This window comes from Stenella coeruleoalba, assembly GCF_951394435.1.
Source record: "Stenella coeruleoalba genome assembly, chromosome: 13".
Lineage (NCBI taxonomy): Eukaryota > Metazoa > Chordata > Mammalia > Artiodactyla > Delphinidae > Stenella > Stenella coeruleoalba.
The window spans coordinates 79,007,465-79,032,049 of record NC_137159.1 but is presented as its reverse complement, the minus strand read 5'-3'; the positions used below and the strand labels follow the sequence as shown (position 1 = coordinate 79,032,049).

Genomic DNA, 24,585 nt, shown 5'->3' with positions numbered 1-24,585 from the left:
GAACAAAGTTTCAAAATATTCATGCCTATAAAAATGTAAAATGGAAAGAACTGATGTTGAGTGCAATATCAATCTAGCAATAGTAATAGTCAGCCATGGGCACATAAACTAATTAGAAACAACGTTTAAAGCCCTACCCATCTCATTAAGAGGTACATTTTAAATACAATTTTCTTGCAATTAATGCTTATTTATCAAAAGTTAATGTATCTATGTTGTTCTAGTATATACTGCAATAATTGAAACAATAACTCAATACAGAGTAATTTTTAAAAAATAATCTTAGAGCCCTATTGAAACCTCACAACTCAGATTGGGACTGGAAGCCCCATGTTTGTAACCCTCAAAATTCATACATTGAAATCCTAACCCCAGAGGTGATGGTAGGCGTGGGTGGGGACTGTGGGAGGTACGTAAGTCACGAGGGTGGAGCCCTTATTAATGAAATTAGTGCCTTGTACAAGAGGCTCCAGAAAGATCCCTATCCCCTTCGGCCATGTGAGGACACAGTGAGAAGGTGCCTACAAAAAGGGCTCTCAGCAGAACTCGACCACGCTGGTACCTTTATCTTGGACTTCCAGCCTCCAGAACTGAAATCAGTAAATTTCTGTTGTTGATAAGCTACCCAGTCTACGGCATTTTGTTATAGAGCTAGAGCAGACTAAGCCATCAAGTGTGTGAGAGGATAACCAGGTTATTTTAAATTCTCTTAGGTCCATGAGTAAAAAGTTAAGTCCACTGCTTTGGAGCACTGTTTCCCTGAAGTGTGACTTTTAGACCACCTATATTGAATTCAATTGAGCGCTACTTTAAAAAAGCAAATTCCTGGCTTCCGGTGGCGCAGTGGTTGAGAGTCTGCCTGCCGATGCAGGGGACACGGGTTCAGGCCCCGGTCCGGGAGGATCCCACATGCCGCGGAGCGGCTGGGCCTGTGAGCCATGTCCACTGAGCCTGCGCGTCAGGAGCCTGTGCTCCGCAACGGGAGAGGCCACAACAGTGAGAGGCCCGCATACCGCAAAAAAAAAGCAAATTCCTGAGCCCTCCTTATACTCACTGACTCTCTGTGAGGCTGGGGAAGGCACTGGCACTAGTGGAAAGAAACCTGTATTTTGTACAAGCTTCTCCTGGTTAATTCCAGGTGGCTGGTGGTGAATGCGGGATGTGGCTGGAGATAGCTCCCAGGACTGGAGGCTGAGGGACAATTAGGTTAGACTGTCACTGCACGTGTCTAGACAGGTTGGGGGAGTGATGGGAAAAAAAGGCAGTTTTTACATGGACGCACCTAGAGATTATTATACTAAGTGAAGTAAGTCAGACATAGAAAGACAAATATCATATGATATCACCTATATGTGCAGTCTAAAATATGATAGAAATGAACTTATTTACAGACAGAAACAGACTCACAGACTTTGAAAACAAACTTACGGTTACCACAGGGGAAAGGTCGGGGGGAGGGATAAATTAGGAGGTTGGGATTGACATATACACACTGCTCTATATAAAATTGATAATCAACAAGGACCTACTGTATAGCACAGGGAACTCTACTCAATACTCTGTAATAACCTATATGGGAAAAGAATCTGAAAAAGAATGGATACACGTACATGTATAACTGAATCACTTTGCTGTACACCTGAAACTAACACAACACTGTAAATCAACTATACCCCAAAATAAAAAATAAATAAATTAAAAAAACAAAAAGAAGGCGGCAGTTTGGGATTTAAATGATAAACAAAGAAGAACCAAAAGACACATATGCTGTCCTGTGCTGGCTGCCCAAGTTACACACGTGCAGCCGGCGCCTGTCAGTTGACCGAGCAGCTCCCAAACATTTCTGCCCAAGACCAATAGTAAGAAACACATTGTATATCAAAACTCAGTATCACAATATATATGCACTGAAACGTATGCATATATTAAAAGCCAACTAAAGTTTCATGACACAATATAACCCCGACTGTGGTGAGGTACAATCTGGTATCTGATATTAATCTACCGTCTAGTGTTCTTTCCTGTTTGTTTGGTTTTAATGCTGACCACAACACTCTAATTAAGGATCCACTAATGGACTGGAACTCATAGTTTGTAAAGCACCTGCAAATCTGCTCCAGTGATGAGAGGATGACTTGTAGGGGTCAGCAAAGTTCAAGGCTACCAACAAGGTATCAAATTATCTAAGTTAGATTTAATTGACTTCAATAAAAAAGAAATCCCTTTGTTTTACTGATAACATAATGTTAATCTCTCTCTCTGCTGACGCTGAATGTTATATATATGCTTTATTTCTATGTCTACTTTGCTTCCTAGATTATGAGAGCCATCAGAGCAGTACCCACATCTTATTCATTTTTATACTCTCAGTACTTAGTCTAGCATTTAAAGTACTGTTTGAAAATTGTAAATATAGAATATTACGAAATAGTACCTTCAATGTTATCCAACAGAAAATGAAATGGACAAGTTTAAAATTTTTTGCTTTAATATAATGATATATTCAAGCACAAAAATAAGAATGCAGCTTTTGTCACACTGAATTATATACTTAACAAAATCAACCTTACAATTTGGCTCCTCTGCTTTACCTATCAGCTGCTTATATAATAAAAATGAATGATGCCAGACACAGAGGCCACTTTATCTTTACCTTTTGCCTTGTACAATAATTACAGTAATATTATTATTCTTCAGCAAAGTGTAAATGGTCCTATCTTTTTCACTATTCACTTTCAGCAGTCACATAAGGTAATACATCCCCAAGTTTTTCAACAGCTTGAAGGTCATATTTATCTTAACAGAGAGGGCCATGAAGAACGTTAGAAATGAGATAGAATGCTCCTGCAATCAGTAAGGAAGGCTACTATCCACCGTGGCTATGAAAGCACTCGTTCACATTTTCCGTTTAAGAACCTTTTCCTATCATATGTATGCATGGGATCCACAACACAAATTGTTATTATTAAGAGCATTTTAAGTGGATCCACTGAATTTATATCAAAGCCAAGTGTAAGTATGAAAATTCAGATGTTATTCCAACACTCACAACTATTTAGTATCATTAAAAATCAACCTGAACTACTGCTAGATGTTTGAAATTGGGCTGAAAGGAATTCAAATGTCGTTTTACCTTCTAGGATAGAGTAAAACAGAAAGAGGGATGAAGAAAAGCAGAAGGGGAACTGACCAGTACTGAGTACCTACTGACACCAAGATCTTCATACTTGCTATTTTATTTAATCCTCACAAGAGTTATCCAAGGTACGTGTTCCAGATATTGTGCTTGTCTCCCTTACGCCCACTCAGTACCTTGTCTAATAGGAGCTGACCATGCAGTGGGTGTAGGACTGACTCAGGGCTGCTCAGGGTTAGTCCTGATGGAGTTAGACCATTCATGGTGATCTCATGCCTCTCTCCACAGTGGTTAGTTCAGGTACAATGGGTTGAAGGTAATCAGTACCTGACATACCAAGAGCCCCAGATCGGTTCAGGGGTGATCGAACCAGTAAAAAGCTCTGACTTCCCGTTTGGTGCCTTCATGAAGTTCTCTCACCCTATCTGGTGGATGTAGACTAGGAAGCAATGTAGCCCGTTTCTGCAAATCAGTGCACTGATGCAAAGAGCCTGGAGGGTGGCACTAAAACCACAGACAGCAGAGAAAAGAGATGGAAAGAAATTGGCTCCCTGATGACCCACCGCTGAATCAGCCAACCCTGAAGTCAGGCCCACCTCTGGGCCTTTGAGTTACATGAGCCAGTAAATTTTCTGCTCAGTTAAAGTAATTTAATTGGATTTTCATTTGTATCTAAAAACATTCTAAAATTAATCTATATTTATATGGTAGTAATTATTGTGCCCCATTATACAGAGGAGAAAACTCAGAAGGTAAGAGTAATTTCTCCAAGGTCAAGCCTGATGGGAACTCAGGAAAGTCTAATTATAAACCTGTCTCTTTATTCATCACCCTGCTACCATTCAAAGAACTTCACAATGTGTCTAAGATCTATCAAGATTTAACTCAGTATGTTGAGAGGCCACAATATTAATGTAGGGAATTTCCCAGATTTTCCTGGGTCGATGCTAATTTAAAATTATTTTACTCTGTTCTCCTCATGGAAATTTTATCGTTTGATAAGTGGCATCAATCCCTCAGTCTTCTACACATATGGATGGCATGAAAAATCCCTCATCAGGTGATGTACGCAGGACAAAAAACTGGTTATACTATGCTTAAGGAACTTTGCTAGATGATTCAGTGACCAAAAGGTTAAATAGTATCCTCAAAGGATGTATATAGAAATGCATTATTAAAACAGAGATATAGCACACATGCCTGCTCTACAGTAATTACCACAAATCGAGTGAGTTTGGTATCAATGCCTCTTTGCTCCATCAACATCTCTCCCACAAAATACTGCAGTGGCCTTCATGCTGGAGCTTCCCTGTGTCCAAGCTGGTGTGTCTTCTGTTCCTTCCTCCCGTCATCACCAAGGTGATCTTTCTAAAGTAAGAATCTGACAATGTCACTACCCAGCTTAAAATTCATGTCTAATTGATCCATCCTCAGGATAGTCTAAAACCTTTAGCCAGGTATATAAGAGTTTTCATTCATTACCCAGCCCTTCCTTACCTCTCTAGCCTCATCAAGACACTTCTATTTATATCACCTGTCTTGTAGTCAACTGAAGGTACTAGATTATTCCATGCCTTTACTAAAACTGCCAAATATATCTGGAATGCTCCTCCTAATCTTTCCCTCTGTGGTACTCATGGCAAACATCCTCATTTGTTAAGACTCGGCTCTAATACCTCCTGTACTATGGGGCCTTTCCTGGCTGGTCCCATCAACTCAACTATTGACCATTTCTACCTTAATGCTACCACATCACAAGCCATCTATCACATCAATTATGAATCTTTCACTAATTTATCTGTTTACCATCTCCATCTATGAAGCGTTCCCCCTGACTGTCAGGTAGGCAGAAACAAGCAGCATCCTGAGATGGCTGCAATTAGACAGGGATCTTCCTCTGGGTACCAATACTTAAAAAGCTTTTGGCACCAGATGAGAGGAGAGGGCCTGGTTTTTCATTATAAATCCCTTTGCTGCACAGGCTAGAGAAAGTATTCGTAAGGTGGCAGTTAGAAAATACATCTGCTTATAAGTTTAAATGTACTTAACTGAGAGGAGGGCTCCTAGGATGAACAAAGAACGGAGGAGTAGAGGGAGCCCACATCACTGAAGATACATGGTTACACAACGAACAACTCAACTACGAAGTCAGCCAGAGGGAGAAGCGCATTTCAGTAGGGAGGTGATTTTCAGACTCCTCGTCCCTCCCTGCTTTTTTTTAATGTTAAAATACGCTTTGGTATTTGCTGCACATTATTCTGAGATTGTTGATTTATTCCTCTGTCTTCCCCAAGACGTCCACCCCCTGTGAATTTAGTCCACAGCTTCCCAGGAAGGAGCCGTGTATTCCTTCTTGCGCATTATTAACGGAGAGACCCGCAAGGGCTGCAGAAACACACAGCAGCTCAGCGCCCACCAGACTCCTCCTCAGAGCAGAGGCATCATCACTTATGATTGGACTGTGTACATGGTCTTTTGGCCACCTTTCCATTTCTCTTACTAAATTATGACCTCAGTCAATGTGAAACAATCTTCCAAGCACAAACAGAGAATGAGTTTTCAGCTTGCCAGTCGAGGCAATAATCACGATCGCCCCAGGTGGGCCTTTGCAGCCGAATTCCTCAGGCAAGGGAGGCGGTGGAAAGCAAGATCTGGGGAGCAGGCCTGTGTATGAATCCTGACTTGGTTACCTGCAGCTCATAAGACACTGGAGCGGTTATTTAACTTCCTTGAGCCCTAACTTTCTCGTCTGTTGAAATGGTGGTAAAAGTATTTACTTCCCAGAACTGCAGGACAATTCACAGTAATATTACAATACATACCGTCTTCCTCTTCTTACAGAATCTTGCTGGAAGGCTGGATGTGAAGAGTGAGATGGGTAATCTACACCCGTGTTTAGGTGCCGCCTAGATGCCTGTGACAGACTTTCGGAAGGAAACGTTAGTTCCCCTTGCTGTTATAGGGTGATACTGACAGACATCGAAGGGCTAATTCTTAGGCTTCTTTTACAGGTCACAAGATTCAGAATGCATGCCATACCCACAATCCCTCTTTGAAGAAGCAGTCAGAAGGGGCCTGTTAAAAATAGGTTATCTGGGCTTCCCTGGTGCCTCAGTGGTTGAGAGTCCGCCTGCCGATTAGGGGGACACGGGTTCGTGCCCCGGTCCGGGAAGATCCCACATGCCGCGGAGAGCGGCTGGGCCTGTGAGCCATGGCCGCTGAGCCTGTGCATCCGGAGCCTGTGCTCCGCAACGGGAGAGGCCACAACACTGCAAGGCCTGCGTACCACAAAAAAAAAAAAAAAAAAAAAAAAGGTTATCTGCTTGGCAACAAACCTCTCCCGAATCTGACCACAGCTGACAGGTCCAGGGACTCGCCCGGCAGCTGAAGGCAGCCATGTGGCTGGACAATGACTTTTGGGGTGGCCGTCACACAAGGCTGCTCTACAATGGATCATAATATGCAACCAGAAAGGTGCCTCTCGTGGGAAATTCTAAGGTGAGCACGTGTGTGCGTGTGCATGAGTGTGTGCGTGTGTGTGGGGCGAGGAGGCTCACACCTTCACATCATGACCCAGCAGCTGTGTGGGGAGCCTTGCTCACTGAGATGGCTTCCTTGCACTCATATTCTCAGTGTTGCCACCTTGTCACTCTTACCATAATGACCCAGTAGCTGCGGTAACCAGAGCGTGCGGGTTCCTGATGGCCCGAAAGAACCAAACCATCCATGGTGTGAAGCACAGAGCACACCGGTCCGTCTGCCCTAGAAAGACGTCAGCCTCTGAGCTCGCGCCCACTGCTAACCCCACGCACCATGCAGTTCCATTCTGCGCCATGCATGCGTTTACAGGTAAGATCTACGGGGCACTGGAAAGCTGAAGCTGATCCCCAGGTCATGCCAGTTTATCCTTTCAAACGCTTTACATATGGCGCCATCTGCAGGCTGCTGCCCCCCAGAAGCACCTCAGTTCCGCCTTTCTAATGACGGTCCCCGAGCTGCCCTGCTAGCCTCTAGATATGTAATGCTATCACTTTAAGTCAGATTATTTCAAGCACAGTGAATGAGTGAAGTCTAAAATGATTCTGTAAAGTAGGGCTACAGCTTTGGTACAAACAGCATGCTTCGAACAAGGTTTCAGAATATGACAGCATGAGGTTCAAATCCCGGCTCCACCACTTATATATATGCTAGCAGTCTAGGGTAAGTCCCTAAACTCCCCTGAGCCTAAGCTTTCCACAAAAAAAGGGTGGCATCGCCCACCCCACATGGTTGTTACACAGAGCTTATGAGACGATGCCTGTACCGCACCTGGCCCGTGCTAACACTCAGATGCTACTTCTCTTCCTCTCCTTAAACCCTCTCCTTAAATGTAGTCACTGGCTTGCTCGCATTCCACATCACCTGCAAACTCCACTGATGGTCTTTGGGAATAATGCATGAGCTACCTGGGTCAAACAAACTTTCCAACTTATCAAAGGTAAGACAGACGTTTTACGCACATGCAAAATACTTAACTACGTCCTGCATTTTACTTAGGTCTGCTACCCTTCTTCTCTTTTCAACTCCTAAAACAGAATGGTGTCATGCAATCAACATCGAATTTGCAATCAGGAGACCTGGATGTGAAACTGGTATTGGACACTTACTGTTTATTAAACTTTGGACAATCATCCTTTAGGAATCTCACTTTCAGGCTAGAGATGATAATACTTGCTTCATAACCACCCCCATGGGATATCTGTCAATGTCAAATGTCCTAATGTGCGGGGAAATTATCACACTCAAATTCAGTGTCTATTTCATTGCTTCCTTGTATTCCTTAATCTGTTTATATGAATGTTTGCCTTGTATTCCTAGACTGTAAGCCCACTGGAAGCAGGGACCATATCTCAAATGTCCCTTGGGCTCTCACCGCAGGATGAGCACAGCGCTCAATAAAAGCAAAAGCAATAGCAACAACAGTATTAACAACGGTAGCAAATATTTATTGTAACCTTTACTATGACTCATGCATGGTTCAAATTACTATGCTGTTATTAAATCATTTAGGTGAGGAATCCTAATATGTGTACTTCATAATAAAGAAACTGCTGAATTGAAAAGGAAAAATTTTAATCTATATTTTATGAGTATGTAAATCTGATTAAGGATTAAAAACAGGCACCTGGCAAGAGGATGACCTGATGGGATAAAGTACAGGAAAAGTCCAGGTTTGTCCAACGCATGAAGATTCAAAGAACAGCAGACTTGTTAACACTGAGAGTTCATAAGTAGGGCTATGTTGAAAACTGGACGAGGAGCTCATTATGATGCCCTTAACGGCCCAGCAATCTTACCACAATTCCCTGTCTATTTTCCCATTCTCCTAAATGATTGCTCTGTCCCTTCTCCTCTCTCAAATCTCCAACACTCCCTCCTTTACACTTACACTCAGCTAATTTCTTTGCCTCCTCGTTGACTGAGAAAACAGAAGCGGCCAGAAAAGAATGTCCACCATCTCCTTCCCCCGTATCTATCCATCTCCCTGCAGCTGTGTCCATCAGCAGCTCTGCCCCCTCCCGCTATCAAGGGAAAGTGACAGGGATCCTGCCAAAGGCCAACTGTTCCACCTGGGCTCTAGGTCCCATCCACTGCCACCACTTACCTCAGAAAGTCTCCCCTTGTCTTCCTATGTTTTCTCCATTAATGAATAAAAATATTGTTGTATTTTTTAAATCTTAAAACTCTTCTTGTCAGTCTCTGCTGGTTCCTCATCGTCCTTGACCCTTGATACTGGAGAGCCCTGGGCCTTCCTCCTCTATTCCCCGCTCTTCTCCCTAACTCGCTCCCTTGGGAATCTCACCCAGCCACCTGGTTTTGCCTCTTTTCTACACTGACAATCCCCAAACGTACTTCTGCAGCCCAGGCTTCTCTGCTGAACTTTGGAGTCATATATACAACTGCCTGTCAACAGCTGGAGTTGGGAGTTTAAAAGACACATCACTCTTTAAAAAACAAAACAAAAACCTCTTTATTTTGAAATAGTTATGAGACATTGCTAAATAGTACAGAGAGGTCCCATGTACCCATCACCCATCGTCTTCCAATGGTGTATGTACTCTTACAGAAAGTCACATCAGTTTTAAAAGTCAAGCAACAGCAAGAACTCCTGATCCTACCCCAAAAGCCGCTCCTTTCCAATCTCAGGAAATGGCAAATCCACCTTTCCAGTTGTTCAGACCAACAATCTTGACACCATCCTGAATTACTAACATTTTCCCACATTCCACAGCAAATCCATCAGCAAATCCCTTTGGCTCTATCTTCTGAATAAATCCAGAATTTGACCACTTCTCACCACTGTCATTGCTACCACCCTCATCCTTGACTTAGAAAACTGCACCTGCCTCCTAAGCTCTGTCTCCTTACTTCTACCATTACCTCCTATAATACTTTCAATACAGCAGGAGAGTGACCCTGTGTCAATGCCAGGTCCGATCACAATCCTCCAGTGGGTCTCATTCATAGGAGACCCTGTCCAAGCTGCCCGGGTCCTATCGTCCCCTCCCACTGCTCTGTCTCCCATCCCACTGCAGTCACCTGGCCTCCTCGCCGCTCCTCACACAAGCCCCACATGCTCCCTATCAGGACTTTCCACTTCCTAGTCCCTCTTCCCTTCAATAAGAAACAGCTTGTTGCTGCCTTACTTCCTTAAGCTCTTTGCTCAAAGATTACTTTCTCAATGAGGTCTTCTTCGACCATCTTACTTTAAGTTGCAGCAGTCCTGCTGTCTTGCACTTCTGAGTCCTTCCAGGTTTATTTTCCTCTTGAACTTACTACCATTTCACATGTCTGAACTTAATCATTTTGTTTACTGACCCATTTCCACCTCTCCCTGGTGCAGGTTCCCTAAGGTCAGAGGCGTTTGTCTGTGCTGTTTAGTGCTATATACCCAGCACTGAGAACACCTGTGGATACACAGTAGGCACTGACGTTGATTTTCCATTCTTGTATAACAAATGATCCAAGTTCAGAAGCTTAAAATATTGATTCTCTCTCAGTTCCTATGAATCACGAATCTGTTGTGGCTTGGCGAGGTGCCTCTGGATTAAAATCTCTCACGAGGTTATTATAATCGAACCACTGGCCAGGACCGTGGTTTCATCTGATGACTTGGCAGGGTGGGAGGAAGAGATGCACTGCACATCAATGTTTACTCACATGGTTATTAGCATCCTTGGTCTCCTGCCACATGGGGCTCTTCACAACAGGGCAGCTGGATTCCCCAAGAGTGAACGATCCAAGAAGAAGAGAGCATCCAAGAAAGAAGCCACAGTCTTTTCTTTTTTTTTTTTTTTCCGGTACGCGGGCCTCTCATTCCTGTGGCCTCTCCCGTTGCGGAGCACAGGCTCCGGACGCGTAAGCCCAGCGGCCATGGCTCACGGGCCCAGCCGCTCCGCAGCATGTGGGATCTTCCTGGACCGGGGCATGAACCCGTGTCCCCTGCATCGGCAGGCGGACTCTCAACCACTGCGCCACCAGGGAAGCCCAAGCCACAGTCTTTTTATAACTTAATTTTGTAAATGGTGTCCCAACACTTTTACTGTATGTATTCTGCTGGTTAAAAGTAAATTAACAAGTCCAGCCCACACTCAAGGGGAGGGGATTACACAAGGGATTAAATACTGGAAGGTAGGGATCATTAAGGGCCATCTTAGAGGCTGTCCTTCCCAGCACTCAGTAAATATTTGGTCAATGAATGAACATATTAGCTAACGATCCACACTTGAAGAGATCCTGCTCCCAAAACTTCTCTGGGAACTTATGGATTTTTTACTTTTAATAATTGGAAAAAGGGCAAGTAGGACAAATAAAGACCATGTAAAAACTTTAACAGGAGAGCCTTTCTTTTCCTTAGAGTCTTGTAACAGAAGATCATTTTTCATAGGACTGCCTATAATTTGTTTATGAGTAACTTCTGTTACATCATATCACATTTCAAAAACTGTATTCTCTTATCCTTCAAGTGTTCTGCCTGCTCCCTTTATTGTGTGCCTTTGACAATCACCCTGGAAAAACGATTCCTTTTTATTTATTTTATGTTTTTTTAGTATGAACTCAATACATATTTATTGAATATCTGAATAACAGTATGATTTTCAACTCACTTGGAAAATGCCTTTTTTTTTAACATCTTACAGCCACTCTGGAGAACAGTACGGAGGTTCCTTAAGAAACTACAAATAGAACTATCATATGACCCAGCAATCCCACTACTGGGCATACATCCTGAGAAAACCATAGTTCAAAAAGAGTCATGTACCACAATGTTCATTGCAGCTCTATTTACAATAGCCAGGACATGAAAGCAACCTAAGTGCCCATCGACAGATGAATGGATAAAGAAGATGTGGCACATATATACAATGGAATATTACTCAGCCACAGAAAGAAACGAAATTGAGTTATTTGTAGTGAGGTGGATGGACCTAGCGTCTGTCATACAGAGTGAAGTAAGTCAGAAAGAGAAAAACAAATACCGTATGCTAACACATATATATGGAATCTAAAAAAAAAAAAAAAATTCCTTTTTAGATTGGCTCTTCTTTGCTTATCTCCTAAGCTCCTGGCTTTTTGCATTTTTGTCAAGATAGGATATGCTTATCAAACTAAATTCTCACCGTGGAAAATAAAAGAAAATGGTTCTTTAAAAGCAAAGGCATCCAAGAACTGGAATGGAAGGATAATGCTTACAACTATAACACACACAGGCTAGCTGAAGGTCAGATGAGAGTAGTATATATTGCACATTTAAAAACCTTGAAATAATCACTATTAGGTAGCACTATTAACAAATATATGCCTGGAACATAGAAGGCATTCAATAAATATTGATTATCTCTTCCTTTGTACACACAGCATTTATTAATATCCTTAATGGTACTTCTTATATTAAATTATAGTTCATTTGATACGCATGCATACTTTCTTCCCATCAATTGTGAGCCTCTCAAGGGCAAGGAGCTTGGCAGTCTTTTATTTGTTTAGAACACATAGGACAATGGCACTGAAAATGTGCTCACATAAACAGTTCCTGAATGTATTTGGAATGAATAAAACTCACTCAGTTCAGAATCAAAGCAGTCGAATGATGACTATACCAAAACCAGAGATAAATGAGCAAAATACTTATTATGAGATTAGGAAAAAAAATTATGAGTTAACATTTAGTCATCTTGTAAAACTGAGTAAATGTAATGCTTTGTAGTCAAGTTTAGTATGATTATAAAACAGCAACCACAAACACCACAAAATTTAGGGGAAAAAAAAGATAACATGAGTATGCCCCCACTTAAATACAGTTGACTGATCTTGGACAAAGGAGCAAAGGCAATACAATGGAGCAAAGACAGTCTTTTCAACAAATGGTGCTAGAACAACTGGACATCCACATGCCAAAAAAATCAATCCAAACACAGACTTACATCCTTTACAAAAATTTACTCAAAATGGACCATATATTTAAATGTAAAACACAAAACTAAAAATTCCTAAAGGATTACATAGGAGAAAATCTAGATGACCTTGAGTGGGGCTATATAACACCAAAGGCACAATCCATAAGAAAAATAACTGATAGCTAGACTTCATTAAAATTAAAAACTTTTGCTCTGCGAAACACAACGTCAAGGAAGTGAGAGACAAGCTACAGACTGAAAGAACTTATTTGCAAAAGATACATCTAATAAAGTACTTTTATATAAAATATATAAAGAACTCTGAAAACAACAGTAAGAAAACAAACAACCCTAGTAAACAATGGGCCAAAAAAAAGACATCTCACAAAGAATATATACAGATGGCAGGGCTTCCCTGGTGGCGCAGTGGTTGAGAATCCGCCTGCCAATGCAGGGGACAAGGGTTCGAACCCTGGTCTGGGAAGATCCCACATGCCGCGGAGAAGCTAAGTCTGTGCGCCACAACTACTGAGCCCGTGCTCTAGAGCCCACGAGCTGCAACTACTGAAGCCTGCCTGCCTAGAGGCTGTGCTCCGCAACAAGAGAAGCCACCGCAATGAGAAGCCCATTCACCACAACAAAGAGTAGCCCCCGCTCGCCGCAACTAGAGAAAGCCCATGTGCAGCAACAAAGACCCAACACAGCCAAAAATAAATAAATAAAATAAACTAATTTTTTTAAAAAAGAATATATACAGATGGAAAATAAGCATATAAGAAGATGCTCTATATCATATACCCTCAGGGAAATGCAAATGAAAACAACAGTGAGATACCACCACACACCTATTAGAATGGCCAAAATCCAGAACCCTGACATCACTAAGTGCTGACAAGGATGTGGGGCAACAAGAACTCTCATTCATTGCTGGTGGGAATGTAAAAGGGTAAAACCACTGTGCAAGACAGTTTGGAAGTTTCTTACAAAATTAAACATACTCTTACCATATAATTGAACTCCTTATTATTCATCCAAAGGAGTTGAAAACTTACGTCCACATAAAAACCTGCACATTAATGTTTACAGCAGCTTTATTCATAATGACTCAGAAGTGCCAAGACGTCCTACAGTAAGTGAATGGATAAATAAACTGGTATATCTACACAATGGAATACTATTCAGCACTAAAAAGAAATGAACTATCAGGCTATGAAAAGACATGGAGAACTGCAAATGCATACTACTACGTGAAAGAAGCCAATCTGAAAAGGCTATGTAGTTTATGACTATGTGAGCTAGAGTCTATATAAATAAATAGACTATACGACACTCTAAAAGAGGCAAAAATATGGACACAGTAAAAAGATCAGTGGTTGCCAGGGGTTAGGGGTGGGGCATGAATAGGCAGAGCACAGAGGATTTTTAGGCAATGAAAATACTGATATTGTAATGATGGATAGATAATACATGCCATTGTACATCCGTCCACACCTATAGAATGTGCAACACTAAGAGTGAATCCTAAGGTAAACTGCGGACTTTGGGTGATAATGATGTGTTAATGTACATTTATCAATTGTTTAAAAAAAGAAAGGTACCTTCTAGTGAGGAATGTTGATAATGGGGGAGATTATGCATGTGCAGGGGAGGGGCAACTGGGAAACCTCCGTACCTTCCTCTCAATTTTGTTGTGAACCTAACACTGCTCTCAAAAAAACAGTCTTAAAAAATATATGGGGGGCTTCCCTGGTGGCGCAGTGGTTGAGAGTCCGCCTGCTGATGCATGGGACACGGGTTCATGCCCCGGTCCGGGAAGATCCCACATGCCGCGGAGCTGCTGGGCCCGTGAGCCATGGCCGCTGAGCCTGCGTGTCCGGAGCCTGTGCTCCGCAACGGGAGAGGCCACAACAGTGAGAGGCCCGCGTACCGCCAAAAAAAAAAAAAATCTATATCTATATCTATATCTATCTATATCCATATCTATATCTATATATATATAGGAATGCCACTTTCCACTCAGGAATAGGAGCTTCAGAAATAGTGTCTTCTGAGACAAACGTGCATTTGATATATATCCTTTCAATTTAAAAACTTATGAAGAAGATCAAAAGATCTTCATGCATTGCTGTAATGTATACTCTGATAATTATACACAAAGATCGATGTGGAGATATACATTTACCAGTAATTAGAAATAGAGGTGCATGTAGTTTATTTGTCTTTAAAGTAAATGTCTTATCTTGAATAAACTAAAATCCATTTACTTACATATAAAAAAAGAGTATGTATGCATTATGGCAGTACGTCAGCTTTGAGTTAAATATTTTTCATACTTTTTACCATTTTTCCATTTTGGTTTAAACTTCAGTCTTTTTATAAAACCTTATTATAAAGTCTTATAAAGTGTCTAAAACCTTATTATATATAAAAGTATCGGTAGGCAGAATTATGGTCCCCAAATATGTGTACATCCTAATCCTTGAGATCCGTGAAGACGCCACCATACACGGCAAAGGGACTTCGTTGATGTGATTACTGGTACCGTCCCTGTGATGGGGAGAGTATCCTGGATTATCCACATAGGCTCCCCTCTCATCATATGAATCCTTCAAAGTGAGAACCCTTCCTGGCTTTGGTCAGAGAGAATTATGTGAAGACAGAGAATCAGAGAGATGCAACGTTGCTGGCTTTGAAGATGGAGGAAAGGGGCCATGAGCCAAAGAAGGAAGACAGCCTCTCACCACTGGATTCTCCCCTGGAGCCTCCAGAAAGCAGTATAGGCCTCCCTGCACCTGGATTTTAGCCCACTGAGACACTTGTCTGACTTTCCACCTACAGAAGTTTAAGATAATAAATTTGTATTAAGTCTCTAGGTGTGTGATAATTAGTTACAACTGCACTATAAAACTAATACATGGAGGTGATTTTTTTTCCCTTTTTTAAAAAAAATTTTTTTAAGGAGGAACACATAAATTGTGTCAAGGTGAAGGTGATTTTAATCGAAACACATGAAATCCAGGTTATTTGAGGAATAAAGAAGAAATGAGGGATGAAAGTCTTGGAGGATATATGGTATTTTTATTCCATGTCCCAAAGAGCAAGGAAGGAAGTGGTTCTATTTCTTGTTGTTACAGAAAGGAGGACAGATCAAAGGGGCAGACGTGGACCCCATTTAAGAGAATAACATAAACGTATCCAATAAATGAACAAGTTGCCTCAGAAAACAGTGGGTGCCTGTCTAAGGAAGAAGGATTATCATTTGCTGAAGACCTCTAACACTAAACAGATAAGACGAGGATTGGAATTCTGACTCAGCTACTAACTTGCTTCTGACCTTGAGCAAATTACTTAACCTCTAACCTTCAGTTTGCTCATTTCAAACTGAGATGTAATACCTACATTGCAGGGCTACTGTGATGATTACTGGAGACAAGGTCAAGTGGAGAACCAGTGGCCGGTACATAACCAGTGAACGATAAATGGGCGCTATTACTGCTATTACCACATAGCGCGTACCGTGATTTCCGTAGATGACAGATAATTCCTAAGGTCTTATCATTTATTTTTAGCCGGACATTCATGTAGTATGTGTGGCAGGAACCATTTTCTCCTCCTTTGCAGCTCCCACCTAGGCCCATAAAGCAGGAAGTTCCCCCGATGGGTCCCGAGAAGGTAAGTCCTGCCCCTCTCTTCACCTGTCACTCCTCGGGAGAGGAGGAGTGACAGCTGATGACATGGCGGGAAGAAACTGATTATGGGTGGCTAGTCCCCTCCCTTTCTTTTTGAGATCTGCCTGTGAGGAGAATACACTTTTCTTCTGCTCTTGTCCTTTCAGTGGTAAACGTTTGTGAGACAAAAGGGTAAACCGCGGACTTCGGTTCCAGAGAAGCATTATCTGTCCAATACATTCATATGGCTATGGAGTGTTTGAGATGTGGCCCGTCTATGCTGACAGGTACTGTGAGTACACAACAGATGGCAAAGAGTATGCAAAAACAAGAATGCTAAAATATCTCATTCATATTTTTATACCGATTACATGCCGAAATGGTAATATTTAGGACACTGATTACATGCTGAAATGGTAAATATTTAGGACAATTTCACCTATTTTGCGTTTCTTTTCTTAATGTGACTACTAGAAAATTTCAAATTCCACAAGTGGCTCACATCACAGTCCTATTAGACAGCACTAATCCAGAGGCCACCTCTCTGGGTCCCATGAGTGGGAATCAAGTTGGGAGGCAGCCCTTCTGAGAAAGCACACATGCTCTCCAGATCTATCCTTGGGCTTGGCAGGGTTGTCTGAAGATCTGGGCAGGGAGCAAGTACGAGGATGGCTGACCGTGGAAAATCAAGCCATGGTCGACACTCCAATCCTCCCAACAATAAAGTGACTTTAGTTTCCGTCTAGCTGATCCCTCTATCTCTTAACTGATTGCAATTGGGAAGACAGGATGCTATTTATTGCTCTTTCCCCATCAAACCCCGAAGATATGACAGAAATATTTCTACGCCCATGGAAGGAGCACAAGCATACAATTCAGCTGCAAGCACAAAGCAAACGTGATAGTCCTCTCCAGGTCCTTAGGGGCACAGGTTTCAAAAACATCTACACTGACTGCAGTTGAGAGATCTACTGCAGATGGTTTTCAGCAGAAGCAAACATGGGCATGAGTGGCAAAGCTCCCCAGGGAACAGGATTCTGAGACAAGTGGGATTCCATAGCAATAAAACAGCGACAGTGGCCACTGGGACTCTTAACTGGAGGAACACAGAGCTTAAATGGGGAAATGGACATTAGGAAGGCAGAGTGACTGCAGGCAGGGACATGTAAAATAAGTCGGTCTCAGAGAGGAGACAGTCTGGATGGGTATTTTCCCTTCCTCCATATGGAGAACGCACACCGCATTTAACCCCTTCATGGGACACCTACCCGGCCAAGCTCTAGACAACTGGTTTGACCTGATACGCTGGCAAAGCTCAACTCAGTAAGCTTTTCTCTGCCGACTCTCCTCCGCTCCCACACCAACAAGCCACTTCCATGCTCTCCAGCATTCTACGAATGTGTATTTGGACCGAACTAAGAACAGGATTCAGGAACCTTGCTTCACTTGGCTGTGTCAGGGCTGGTGATTCGCTTGCGTTTCCTAAATTACACAGCAATGGAGCTGACGCTGAAACTGTTTTAATTTTTTTCTCTTTTTCTTTTAGAGTTTTAAAAAATGAGATGCATGGAAAACTTGGAGTGGGATTAACTTAACTTCAGATTTGCTGAAGAAGCTATACTCCTCAAGTGTAAGAAGGTATATTCTGCTGAAGGAACCTGATATTACCCAGACACCTAACTCAGACCTCTCTGGCTAAGATAGAGCAGAAACCAGGAATATCATCTTTGAACTTTACTTTTGTTGAACTTACGAATTTTGGATTTTGATGTAATTGAACTTTAACTAAAAGGGCAAGAGGATTTGATTTTAAGGATGTCAATTTCTTCCTGGGAATTTAATAATGAGAATTTAAATTTGGGCCATTTTAAAGCTGCTGACCTGTAATACTTGGCATATTTCTACTCTGTTGCTTAACTTCTGATGAGTTTTAATCATCATTCCAGTTGGGCAAAATGTGAGATAGGGAATAGAACAGAGAGTAGATTTTTAGCCTAGTCCACAGGGAGTCAGAAGAGTGAGCTCTTCTGACCTATCTTAGAGTGTTCAGAAGCACAGGCTGTGCTTCTGCCACTACTGATCCCAGGAGGACATGCCACGAGACTCATAGGTACAAGAGGTGTGGCCCCAGGAAGAGGGGACATCAGGACCAGGTCCCGACAGACCCTGGACTCCTTTCTCCCCTCACTGGCAAGAGGTTTCATTATTAAGCTGAATTAGTTAAGGAAACAAAAAGCCCATTGCCCTCTCCTCATCTTTCCATTATGAGGAGAAAACTTTCACTCCAACCAACAGGCAGAAACCATAGGAAGAGCACTTCTGCCATCTCTCCCCTCCTTATTCCTCCCCACAGGAGAAGAGCAGACTTCAAAGCCATGCATAACGCGGCTACTCCCCGCCAGCCCTGCCTGTCCTCAGTGTGCACTCATCCTTGGCTTCCCTCTAGAATTACTTTCTATAGCAGCTCTAACTAGTCAAATTTCAAACAAGTGTGAACTTTTGTGAAAGACAGACCATTGGGTTGCAGATGCAGGCCATGCTCCCTAATTCCAGCTTTGCCAACAATATTTATTGTTGATGTTTACTTTCATCTTTCTGAATTCTAAAAGGGGCTATGAGTGAGGGCGGGGTGGAACCATGATTAAGCATCATCCTCATACTCTATTGCATCCAGGCCCCAGGAAAAAAATCATCTCTTCTTTGAGCTGAGATCCTGGCCTGGGAATAAAGCTGAGGAAACCAGGTTGCAGGAGTGCCCCTCAGGAGCTGCACCCTTACTCTGAGCCCCTTCTCTTTTCTTATACGTCTCTCCCAGAGAACTCCCTGCTTAGCTTGAGTAATATTAAAAAATAAATATGTTAGCTAAAAAATTATAAAAGGAAATCTGTAGAAGGAAAAAATATATTGCAAGTTCATAAATTCAAAGGATGATATAATGATATTACCATGTACACATTCCATTTACATTTTCAAATTCTTTCTGACACGTCCACATCTGGAAAGCTGATTAGAAGTTAAACTATTTTGAGAAACTGAAATTTTAAGACAATCTTTTATGCACTTACCAGACATATCTTCATTATTATTTAAATTACAAACATTTAGGAAGCTGAAATGCTCCTTCATGTGGGCGTCAAGGTTGGCTGCCGTTCTGGAAACAATATCCTACGACAGTGGTCCTCAAAGTGTGGTCCACAAACCACAAGAGTCCATGACTCTTTCAAGAGGTCTGCGAAGTCAAAATTGTTCACCTTTTTGACTTTTACCACTAAAACATTATTTACCTTTTTTCACTATGTTGACACGTATATGATGGTGAAAAAGCAATGGTGGATAAAACTGTGGGGACTTTGCACAATCAAGGGAGTGGCACCAAAATGTACTAAGTGTCACTGTGTTCTCCATCGGCATTTCACTTGAGAATGTTCTTGATGAAGGAGTAAAAATGATTGATTTTATTAAATCTCAACCACTGAGTGCATATCTAAGTGCATATCTTAGATATCTGCATATCTAAGAACTGAGAGATACACATGAAACATCTCACTGTGTACTGAAGCGTAGTAAGGAAAAAGCATTTGTGTGACTGTCTGAGTCATGAGTAGCTGAAGCAGCTGCTTTGGCACGCATTACCATTTGTGCTTGAAAGAACAACAGGTAGACAAACTACAGCTATTCAGACGTGAATATGCGGCAAACATTTTCTCCTATGTGAACAAAGTGAGCGTGTCACTTCCAGGAAATTAACTCACAGTATTTGTTGCCAATGATACAATTGAAGCTTTCAAGCAAAAATTCGAGTTTTGGAAAACTTGTACCTACCACTGTGAGCTTGACAACTTCCCAATATTTAAAAACTCACTGGATAAGATGGGCGTTCAGAATAACCCATGTGACTTTGTTGATAACGTATAATGCACTGTATCAACATTTGGATGATTTGTATAACTGAGCGAGCCAATTTTCCAAACTCTGAAAGCATTATATTCCAAATCATACATGGGTAGAAGATCCAATCAAAGTGCAATCCAAAACAACAGTTTTAATATAAGAGAGCACAGAAGGATCAAGGATAGGGTTTCTGACTCCACACTACACCTAGTCTTTAAGAATTTATCATTTGGTGAGTTTTACAGTAGCATCAAAGAACACCCAAAATTACACCATAGGCTATTAAAGCACTCCTCCCTCTTCTACCTTGTATCTGTGTAAGGCTGAAAGCTCTTCATTTTCTTCAGCCAAAACAACAAAAATTGAATACAGAAACAAACGCGAGAACCCAGCTGTGTTCTATTAAGCCAGACATGTGACTGTAAAATGATGTCACTTTCATTATTTTTTTCTTTTTGAAATGCTATATTTCCATTTTCCATCAAGAGATGCTATTCATGTCAACCTATAAATGGATCTATATATGAATTAACCTATAAATGAATTAAACAAATATTTTTAAAATTTCTTGGTTTTAATTTCTAATATGCCAAATAACAACAGATATTACATAAACAAAAGCTTTTTAGGGTCCTCAACAATTTTTAAGAATATTAAGGCATCCAAAGATCGAAAGATTTAAGAATAGCCAACCTAGGATAGTAATTATTTGAACAACCACACTGAGGAGTGCCTGCTTTTATACTATGCTGGGTACTGGAGCATCTGAGAGAAAAGGCAACAGCCTTGCCCTCAAGGGATTTCTAATTTCACCGGGAGTGTAACTCTCAATTATAATAATTTTACTGTAAAGAAAAGAAACCCTTCATTTTAGGTTTCTTACAGGCATGTTTTTTTTTTTTTTTTTTTTGCGGTACGCGGGCCTCTCACTGCTGTGGCCTCTCCCGTTGCGGAGCACAGGCTCCGGACGCGCAGGCCCAGCAGCCATGGCTCAAGGGCCCAGCCGCTCTGCGGCATGTGGGATCTTCCCGGACCGGGGCACGAACCCGTGTCCTCTGCATCGGCAGGTGGACTCTCAACCACTGCGCCACCAGGGAAGCCCCATATCATGGTTTTTAAGATAAATTTATTCTTCCAGCAAGTAGTCTAGATAAATTTATTCCTCTAGCAAGTAGTCTAGATAATAGAATAAGGGAGGATATAGTAGCCTAGTTCAAGAATTTGAACAGTCATATGAAAAAGAGATGCCCTCATGCTGTTTCCACAGCTACAGAAGGCAGAACCAAAAAGTGGGAAATACAAGAAGAAAGAGAAAGATTCCTTATACATATGTGTGTGTGTATAAATAAATATAGAAGCAGAGGTAGTGCCTTAATTATCAATAAAAATGCCACTTGAAGGTCAGAGGTCAGACTAGAGAAGAGGTTCTCAAGAATTTTTCCGCTCTAACTCAAAGGAGATACATTCCCATCAAAAACAAATGGTAGGAGCTGAAACACAGGGTGCACGTGGGGTGGGGAGAGGGTGGTGAACGCCTACCCAATTCCAGGTTGAAAAGCATCAGGCTTCTAGGATACTAGAACACCTCTTCTACTTCTGTGATTACCTGGTTTTGTTTTTTTTTGTGTTTTTTTTTTTTGCGGTACGCAGGCCTCTCACTGTTGTGGCCTCTCCCGTTGCGGAGCACAGGCTCTAGACGCGCAGGCTCAGTGGTCATGGCTCACGGGCCCAGCCGCTACACGGCATGTGGGATCTTCCCGGACCGGGGCACGAACCCGTGTCCCCTGCATCGGCAGGCGGACTCTCAACCACTGCGCCACCAGAAAAGCCCTTAACTGGGGTTTTTAAAGAAGGATTCGGGCCAACTTAGTAGCATTTCCTAAGTAGGATGAGGATTTTCCACGTCCTTATTTTTGGATGTAGCTATACCAGCAATTGAGAGCGAGTGTTGAGTGTAAAACACGAAGGCTGGGGTTACATGCAAGCACCCCCTTATCTAACCACATCATGTCTGAACCAGGCAAACAGTGCTCTGACCTGCATTTCAGCTTTGTCGACCACTTTCCTAATTTCTAACTCACTAACTTGTTCTCTGCAAAAATGCTTCTAATGACTGAATCGGAAAAGCAATAGGAGAGCAACTCTGACCTGACTCAACTGAAACGCAACCATTCAGAATTGGAGCCAATGCACTTTAAACATGTGCATTCTTTTCCCTTCTGCATATGCATCACCTCGAATGTCGTGCAAATTCACTCTTGGCCTCCATGACATAATGATGCTCCCCAGGATTTCTACGGATTCTGCTATGAAGGCGAAGCGCCTCCTCTGGCTTGTTTCATTATGGAATGGGTACTAAGTTCAGGCTTTGGGACGTTCCTCTCTGAGTTGATTGCTTACTGTTCTCGTTAGGCTCTCTGGATGTTCACCAGTTCTTTCCAAACATTTGGCTCTGAATTAAATGTGGGTAAACGTTTCAAAACTGCACACTATATATGAGTAGTATACACTTATTTTACATTTTTAACACCATGTACAAGCTGTGGCAACATCTGGTGTTTTGCAAACTTGGCCACATCCAGATGCATTTCCTTTTCCGAATGTGTCCTCTGACATGTGAGGGTTGTATTTCAATATGAATTTTACACTCTTTCTCTCTCTCTCTAGGATAGCACTGCGAGATTTCAAACATGCATTGTACCTAAACTTTATACTTTCCCTCTCTGAATGGAAAATTTAAAGCTTGCCAATTAATAAAACGAGAACAAATATAAAGCCAGACTAAAACTATCAAATTAATCTATCTCTCTCACTTTTCTATACCTTATTTGACTTAGTAGAAAACTACCTCTTAACATAGTTTACAGTAAAAGAATATCTTGCTGAGAATTACACCATCTGAGCTAAGAGAAAGCAATGCCACAATTAACTGACTCAATCCCTACTGGGTCAGCTATGCACCTTTTCCTCAGGAAAAAATGCACATATGTCCACAAACAACTGTGTCATACATCTTCTCGCGGTTGGAGGGCATCTTAAAGATATACAATTAAGAAACTAAGGTGATGAGAATGTGCTGTAACTTAAAGCCATCTGACTTAAAACATCATAAATACCAACTAAAGCTGAGCAGACTGTACATCCAACTCCTAAGTTTGTTTAATCAGGAGCAAGTAATTGCTGTCGGGAAGTCTAGGCTGTCTGTCCACCCCATACCGTGCTCACAATTAGCACGTGGCCCTGGCTGGCCTGCTGGGCTTTGCCTCTGCCCTCATATAAAGTATGTAAAACCTCCTGCACCCTGGGCCCCTCCATCCTCCTGGCCAGTCAGGTCGTTTGTCAAGCTCCTTCAGCCGTTTCATAGGTCCCAGCTCTGGAGCCATTTCCTTGGATTTCAACTCCCCACTTGGTTCAGCCCCTTCCCTCCAGTATGTACTTGTGGCAATGCTAGTACTTACTTGGACTCAAACCTCTTCTCATCCTTGGAGATTCACCCAGTATTTGCTGGACTCTTGTCTTTCCCCAGACATTGTGAGGTTCCTGCCGGGCTTTCCTCATTTAGACTCAGCCCTGCTCTGGAAACATCCCGAGACAGGGTGCTCCGCTTGGACTGAAAATGCTTGGGGCTCTCTGGCCCCACTGTTCTCCCACAGTCCCTACAAAGGCTCCAGGTCCCCTGACTCTAGCTGTTTGTTTCTATGACTTCTTAGAAATAGTACCATTCAGTGGTTAAGAGCAAAGACCCTGGAATAAGCCTCCTTGAGTTCAAATTGTGACTCCTCTATTACCAAATTAACTTTGTTGAACCTCTGTTTCCTCACCTATTAAAAGTAGGATAACACTATCATCTATTTCAAGATTCCTCAGTCACTGCCTCTGCCTGAAGAAGGCAGAAGTTAACAGAGATTCCTGAGGCGAAACCACGTAGCTGGCTAAGTGGCAGGTTCAAACTTCAAAGCCGTATGACTCTAAACCCGTGCTCTTTTCAAATATATCACGCTACATCCCTTTACAATCATCCTTACGTTTTTCCTTAAAAACAACAAAAATGATTATCTCCTCTTTATAGCAGTGGCTGTAAAATTTAAAACCAAGTTATTAACTAAATTCATTGAGTTACAATAATAAGGAAATGAAGTCATTGGTTATCCACAACTATTAATCTAGCAAGTTAGTTAAAACTAGCATTCCCCACAGATGTTTGAACATCTACCTGGGCCAACCTCCAGATGAATGACTTGGATTCTTAGCCTCTACACTCAATTTTCATGATAATAATAGCTATAATAAAAATTCATGGGATAGGGTCCTGGGCAGACTTGCCAACTTGGGGGAAAGAGAAGGCAGCAGCAAAGGCAGGGAAGAGAAAATGAAAGGAAGTTCCAAACGCAATGCAGTTCAGCAGTTGAGACCAGCAGCTGGGAGATTTTCTAGGAGAGATGATGCCCCATGT

General features: G+C 42.0%; 1 protein-coding gene across 3 annotated transcripts in view; it reads right to left on the bottom strand.

The window, feature by feature from the left end:
• Positions 1-24,585, bottom strand: part of NBAS (NBAS subunit of NRZ tethering complex) — a 340,369-nt gene that overhangs the window by 77,827 nt on the left and 237,957 nt on the right. The gene's annotated exons all lie outside the window — the stretch shown is intronic.